The 7,833-nt window shown below is 41.0% G+C and overlaps 1 pseudogene; it reads left to right on the forward strand.

The window, feature by feature from the left end:
• The first annotated feature begins 833 nt into the window (after window positions 1–833).
• LOC145413887 (5S ribosomal RNA) lies at window positions 834–955 on the forward strand (annotated as a pseudogene).
• Window positions 956–7,833: the final 6,878 nt, after the last annotated feature.

Genomic DNA, 7,833 nt, shown 5'->3' on the forward strand with positions numbered 1-7,833 from the left:
CACACAAAGCTGCCATCTGGTAAACAACCTAAATAAAATTGCACTTTCTGGTTTGTTAAATCCCTGTTGTCTCCGCCAGTTTCATCCATTAATTGATATTGATTTCACTTTGCTATAGAAGATGAAGAAATTTGGTTCCCTCCGCAGTGACTTTATGACAATATCGCTAAATATGCCATTATTAAGCGGACGTTCTTTTCATTATTATTTTTTAAACTATTATCTCTCTCAGCATGCGGACTGATGTGAAAATGCCCTAAAAGATTCAGTCAGCTTTTTCGAAACATGCAGTTCAAAGTCTTCAAACACCTTGAGTGTTTTATACATTTGCATTTTATATGTTGATCTACGAGATGTGGATACAAATGTAATGTAGACTTCATAATGGACCTGCCCACCACTAAGCCATAAACTCTTTCACCCCGTCGATGTAATATGGTACTATTCCTTGCTGCTGACAGGCAATTTATTCAGTGTAAGAGAGCCCCCTGGCCCTAGAAGGCGGGGAAGTAATGAAGGCTGTATTCTACACCCCCATACCTAAAAAAAAAAAAAAAAAACAGCCTAAGCCTGAATAAAATCGTGTAGAGGCAGCAAATAACTTCTACTCAGACATCATACTGTGGAATGTGGAATTAAAGTGATTACTGAGCCAGCAGTACCTCACTGCACTATTCCCAAAAGCCCTGTTATTTTTGAAATTGGAGAATCTGAAGAAAACGATGTTCCTGCAGAAATCAGAGTCTGTGAGTTAATAAAAATGATACTTCGAGGGACATCAAAAGACATTTCCATTAACAGTAAGGTCGGAGGGGGTGGGGGAGTGGAAAGAGAGCAAGAATTATCTGCAGGCGTTGAGTACACCGCTTCCCGTCCGATCAGCGAAGTTAAGCAACGTTGGGTCTGGTTAGTACTTGGATGGGTGACCGCCTGGGAACACCAGATGCTGTTGGCATCCCTACGTGTCAAGTGGGGTTGGTGGAGGATTAGTGCCCCTCCCTGTAAAACAATTAACTCTAAGCCCTTGACCACCCCGTTTGGGATACATGGCGTCTGGCAATGGTAAACAGTATCAGCGGAAGATCCAGAGGGGTGGAGGTTCCAGGAGTAATGATCCGTCCTAGATTAATATGGTATTTTATTTTCTTCAGTAAATATAGAGAATTATTAAATGATGCACAGAAATTCATGTCTTAAAACTCTTGATCGTATAAATTTCAACCTTCTGATGATGTTCTGTTGCGTATGGCAGTATATTGAACAGTGATTTTGCATGCACAGAGGTTTAATTCTAATACAGACTATAAGAGCATGATTGGAGTGGGAAAGAAAGAAAAATTTGTTTCTCTTCCATAAAAAAAAAAAAAAAAAATGGATTCGCCACTAGATCTTTAGAGTCCAATAATGTAAGGTACTTGGCAATTTTACAGGCCCTCGATAATGATGCTTTCAGTCAATTTTTATGAGGGTAGTAAAGGTCGGCTTTAACCCCTCATCCCAAGGACGATATTTTTACTTTATGCTACTATGAAACTACTTTGTTCACCTTCTGGAGAGTCCCTTAATAGTAAAGAGGTTGATGAGGGCTTTATTTAACCTTTTTAGTCTTGAAAGTGCGTCTTGATCTGAATAAAACTGAATGACAAGAAGCATGAATAAACTAATTTATTACGTTATCTGATTCAAGGGATAAAGCTTGTTTCCCTCCAAGATCAAACGTTACCCAGACCCTTGTATTCTCTCCACGCTTCAGTGTTCAGTACAGTGCAGATACACGATACAAGATAAAGAACGTGAAAAAGTAATGCTGAAAATACACCAACTGGATGATTAAGGAAAAAAAAAAAAATTTAACAGGAACACACCACTTCCCCCCTCCCCCCTTAGCAGCAGTCGATTTTATTCAACATAAGATGGGCCTCTAGTAGTCCAGGGTTTAATAAAGGCTCTGTCTTACAACTTGAGTTCGAAACGTTTCCCCATAGCTTAAAAAAAAAAATGTAATCGTGGTGGAGTGGTTAAGCTGAGGTCTGTGATTCCCTCATCATACCATATAGTTAGGGTAAGACCTTACTCGGCTTTCCTTTCCAATCACGGAATTGAGATATACGTTATATTTCTGTTATACCACAAATACATGAAATCCCATCAGTACAATGACCTCTTTTTGTCTTCTATTCTTTCTCCTGCCAAACGATATTATTAAGTTTTGAATAGACGCGTGGACTGAAGGGGTTGGAAACGTTCTTGATTGCCGTCTTCAATAAATAGGTTTATTTTGGTAAGACATTTCGAGGATTGAAACGGAGACTCAAGGAACACAAATCTGTTACGAAAAACTTTAATCTGAATAATGCCATGGTAAAGTACAGATTAGACACGGGTCACGGAATGAAGTGGAATGATGTAAAAATCTTGAGGCATGTAAACAACAGTGTTAAACAAAGATGTTACAAATCAGCTCATATATCTGCCTGTAGCAACATGAGTCAAAATGATGGGTTCTTTAGTCAAACTTTTCTTATACCTTCCGACTGCTGTTTTCAATTCCACGTCACTGTATGGCCTATTTAAGACGCTAACTGTCGGCTATGTGTGTTATTCCTGAAGGGGCCAGCTTTGGCGAAAAGTCGGGTAAACTGGGCCCCTGTTGTGCACTTAGTGTTTCTCTGTACAAACAGACATAAGACGTCACTCTACTGAAGATGTTAAGTCAGATCATCAGGATTGCTGCTAAGGATGAATCCTTAAAACTTTTGTACTTATAAAACATTGCAGAGCGATATAGAAATACCTGCCTGTCCACTTATATGCAGTCTGGTTTTTAAGAATGTCTAGAGAACACTTTATAAATAGGTTCGTACAGTGAAATGAAGTGTAAAATACATGTATATCCAGTTATATATACAGCATGGCTGGAAGATTCTTCTCTTATTTTATTTTTGTTCTTAAGATGTTCATAGTTTGCATCAGGAACATACAAGAGGATTATAGAGTAGTAAAATGCAAAAACATATTGCTGAGGAAGAAGCGTTAGGAATACCCCGTAACCAGATAAAGCATGATATGTGTCGAGGACAAAAGACAATAAACAAACAAAGCAATGACGGAGGGTGAGGAAGAGAGGATGATTTCTGTCTGGCACAATTCTCCCATCAGTAGACACGGAAATTGAAACTTGAGTGGCCGTCCGGGAATGATTTTAAGCTGTCCAGCGCGGTATAGAGAGATAGGAAGCACCATACAGAGCCGAGAAGTGTCAGTAGGAGAAAGGTAGTGCTATAGGAAGTCAGGGAGTGTCATAGGGAGTCAGGAAGTACCATAGAGAACCAATATGTGCCATAGGAAATCAGATTTCCAAAGAGAGCCACTGGATGCCATTGAGTATCAGAGTTTCATAGCCAGGAAATGCTATAAAGCTAGGGATTGCTACATGGGGCCATAGAGTTTCACAGGGAGCTAGAACACACCAAGAAAAACCAGGGAGTGCCAGTAGTAGCCAAGGAGTGTCAGAGGGAGCCAAGGCGTACCATATGGATCCAGTGAGTGCCCCTGAGCCAGAAATACTCAGAAAACCAGGGCGTGCCATAGGAAAACAGGAAGTACTGGAAAGAATCGGTGAGTTCCAAGTGATGGCAGGGAGACCTGTCGAGGTTCAGAACGTCAAAAGGTTTTGAAAAATGGAAATCTTGATCATCGCAGCATAAAAAAAAAAAAAAATCAATATGAAGGGACAGAGAGCATCGGCCGGAACGGACGAGAGTGAAAGGGGAGAGCAGAAGGGGTTAAGGGGAAAGGGTAACAGGGGAGGAAAAGAAGCAGAGGGGGAGTGGCAGGAGTAGAAGAATGAAGGATGAAAGGGGATGGATGAAGAGGTGTGCAGAGGAATAAAAAGTGTGTGGAGAGGAATGAAGGTTTACATGGAGAGAGAAATGAAGAGGTATATGGAGAAGGGTGACTGGGTATATGCACAAATGTGATGGGGTTTGTGCAAAAGGCTGGAGGGGTATGTGGAGAGAGGTGAAAGGATGTGTGGAAAGAGGTAAAGGGGTGTGTGGAGAAGGGAGAAGAGTTGGGTTGAGAGAGGTGAACAGGTATGTGTAGAGGAGTGAAAAAGTGTGTTTAGAGAGGTAAAGGGGCGTGTGAAGAAGGGTAAGGAGTTGGGTGGAAAGAGGTGATGGGGTATGTGGAGAGGACCGAAAGGGTTTGTGGAGAGTTGGGAAGATCTGTGAGAAGAGGGGAAAAAGGCTGTAGGGAGTGGGATGAATGGGGTGAACAGATTTCAATGTCTTTTGATGCAGTGAGTTTAAACCTTGTATAACTTTGGTGGCAGGATGGATGAGAGGGCAGGAGGAATGGATAGTGAACTAGATTTTAGGTGTGAGAGAGGACGAACGGGATGTAGAGAGGGGAGAGCAGAAGGAAAGGAATGACTGAAGGAAAGGGAGAAGCGAGAAGGGAGAAACAATGAAAATATCGAGTAAAGGTATACCGTACTGTAAACTGCGCCAAGCAGATTTCAGTTGAGCGACACTGGGTTTATTACTCTGTTATATACTTAGCTTGTATTGTTTTTGCTTGTGTCAGCCTTTTATATACTAATGAAGTTGTTTTGCAAGGACTGACAAACAGTTGTTGTTTGATAATATAAGCTGAAACTTTTCTGCACGTGTCCACGGTCGGGCGCTGTGACATGAGGTTTTCAAGGGCACATACCCATTCCTCCATCCGAAACTCAGCTAAGCTTCATCCAAATCATAACCACCTCCATAAGCAACTCAGCTAAGCCTCATCCAATTAGCATGTAGTTCACAACACTGCAACGGGCCACATTCTCACCATTCTCCGTACTCGTACAGACAGTTTCCGCTATCTATTAGGAATTATACTTCAATGCATATTTCGATCTCCACCACATGATGGTCAAAAACAAAACTTCTTAAATTATTCCTGCAATGGTGTGAGTTAAAACACTATAAATAAAATGAAGTTGTAGACAATTAAGAAACTGATTACCATCGTGGAAGGCATTCTTACCCTGAATATACATAGGACTAATGACATACATTGCTAATCCCAGAAGTGTTAATAATCAGAGTAGAAAACAAAACGCCAGACAGAATCAACAAGGCAGCAGGAACTCTTACCTTAATCGTGGAGTATTTGGTAACCTTTGGTGGGATCTGGACAATGCTTTGCCTCTTTTACCTCTCGCGGCCGCCAGGACTCACACAACGTAAACAATAGACAGAGGGGCCTTTTATCCCTTAGGTGCTCTTACACTTCTTTTCCTTTGGGCATGGTGGTAGGTGGTGGCAACCATCATCCATTCACTTAATGTAATGCTGCCTACTTCTTCCTTCCCCTTTCTCATTTTACCCCTGTGTCTCCCCTCCCCTCTTCCTACTGCATTCTGTCCTTCTGATCACTTTTTATTACTCTTCTTTACATTTCAGATGACTCTACACTGAGTGACAAGCCTAATGATTTCCTGTAACCCAGAAAACCATTTACAACGCTGGGTGGTAACCATATAACTAAATTACGGAGTGATGTGGCACCTGCTACGGTGTCCTTGTTAACTGGGTGGAGAGACGTGAGTGCGGCGTCCATCCAGGAACCTATCCTCGACACTATTCCCCGTGGTCCGCTGTGGTGTGGCGTTGTCAGCCGCAAGGGAACATTGGTTCACTGCGCGTGATAACCATGCAGGGGTGGTTGTTTGCCTCTAGTTGATGGATCTGCTCTGCCGATAGACTGTGGTTGATCAACAGCAACAACAACCTCTAGGCAAAGGCATCATCAAACGTATTCCTATATATGAGTGCGCCAAGGTGCAGGCTAGCGCCAAAAATATAGTGGTCATTTATGAAATACTTGTTAGATGTAACTGAACATGTCTGTAGGTCAGACATATTACATCAGAACAATCAATCAATCAATCAGTCATTTCCTGTGGCACCCCATGGGATGCATAGGGCCTCGATGAACTCTCTCCACCAATATTTGTCTCTTGCCATCTCCTTCAGGTCTCACCAACACTCCTCTCCTGTTTCTCTTTTCATTGTCCTCAACCAGGTTTCCCTCGGGCTACCTCTACCTCTTCTTCCTCTAGCAGTCCACGCTGGCACATCCTGTATTAAACTGCCTTTTTTTCTGTATATGTGCCCCAGCCACTTCCAGCGAGACAGTCTCACATATTCATTAACTGGTTCTACGCTCGTAATATCCATTATTCTTTCATTTGGAACTCTGTCTTGCCACTTTACCCCAAGAATCCTTCTCAGTATTTTATTCTCAAATCCTAATAGTTTTTTATCTGTTGCAATTGTACTGTACCATGACTCATGCCCATAAATTAAAATTGGTCTAACCATGGACTTGTAAATGTTCACTTTAGTATGTACCGAAAGCATATTATTATTCCAAACAGATTTCAACATTCCAACAGCTCGCCAAGCCTGTCTAATCCTCTCCTCAATTTCATTGTTTAATGATCCATTAGATGATACAATCGTTCCCAGATATTTAAAGTTTTTTACATTCTTCACCACATTATTCCCAATTACACAATCGATTTGGTTCTCCACGTTCCTATTAATAATTTCAGTTTTTCCACAATTTATTACCAATCCCACTTTTTCTCCTTCCTCCACCAGACAATCAAGCACCCTCTGCATCTCGTAAATACTTCCGCAGATCAGTACAATATCATCAGCATAGTCCAAATCCATCAGCTTCTTATTTTCTTTCCAGTTAATTCCTGCACCTGTTCTCCTTACAACCTTTCTCATAACATAATCCATAACCAAAACAAACAGCAATGGAGAAAGAACTCCTCCTTGAATCACTCCTGACCTAACTTGAAATGGATCACTCAAAGAACCACCCACCATTACCTTACAAAAAGTCCCTTCATGCAGGCTTCTAATAATATTTACAAACTTTTCTGGTATACCATAAAATCTCAAAATTTTCAACATAGTTCCACGTGAAACACTATCAAACGCCTTTTCAAAATCCACAAAACACATACTAAGTGGCATTTTCATTTCATTAGCCTGTTGCATTAGATGCCTTACAATAAAAATCTGATCATTACAACCTCGACAGGCTTCAAAAATTATTGTCATACTAGGGTCTAGAAGCGTCATGAACATTTTCTAGATACAATATTTTTATTTTCATTCCAAGCTGACATACAGTTATTGCACGATGACTCTTACTCGCATCCTGTGCATTTTCTGACGTTATGGAATATCATACAGTACCGTGTGTTGCCAACAGCAAAAATTTTTTATGTTTTTTTGGTGGCTTTACTCGAAAGAACTGAAACTAACTACAGTACACCAGGATTCCAGTCTTTGATATTAGAATTATCTACTTAGTACTATCAGCACTTGGTCACATCTCTGAAGAATGTCAATGATTTCCTCCACTGATAAAAGTATCGTGAGACTCTAGTCAGGATGAAATATGAAGATGTCCTCAGAACAAGAGAAGGGTTTTATATTTTGCTGCTAAAACGGATAAGATAAGGTTCCAAAAAGTCATTCCTCCCACGAATTCACATTTTTAAAATTTAATTCCTGATTGCAGGATAAGAGAGTAAAATGCCATCCATCTGTACATATTTTTATGTACGTCAGTCGTTCTGTGTAATTTTAGTGTGCTTACGGTTCACCTTTTTCTTCTAAAACCCATTCCACATGAAAAAGTAAGAAACCCCAAATCTTTAGGTGGGGGCATTATGGAGGGGAGTGATGAACGCAGCCGCTCTGGGGGGTTGCATAAGGTTGTGTCCGTACAAGCTGGCGAGTCTGTGACTGCAGC

The sequence above is a fragment of the Coenobita brevimanus genome, chromosome 97 (assembly GCF_032717465.1).
Source record: "Coenobita brevimanus isolate Jiangsu-jjx chromosome 97, ASM3271746v2, whole genome shotgun sequence".
NCBI lineage: Eukaryota > Metazoa > Arthropoda > Malacostraca > Decapoda > Coenobitidae > Coenobita > Coenobita brevimanus.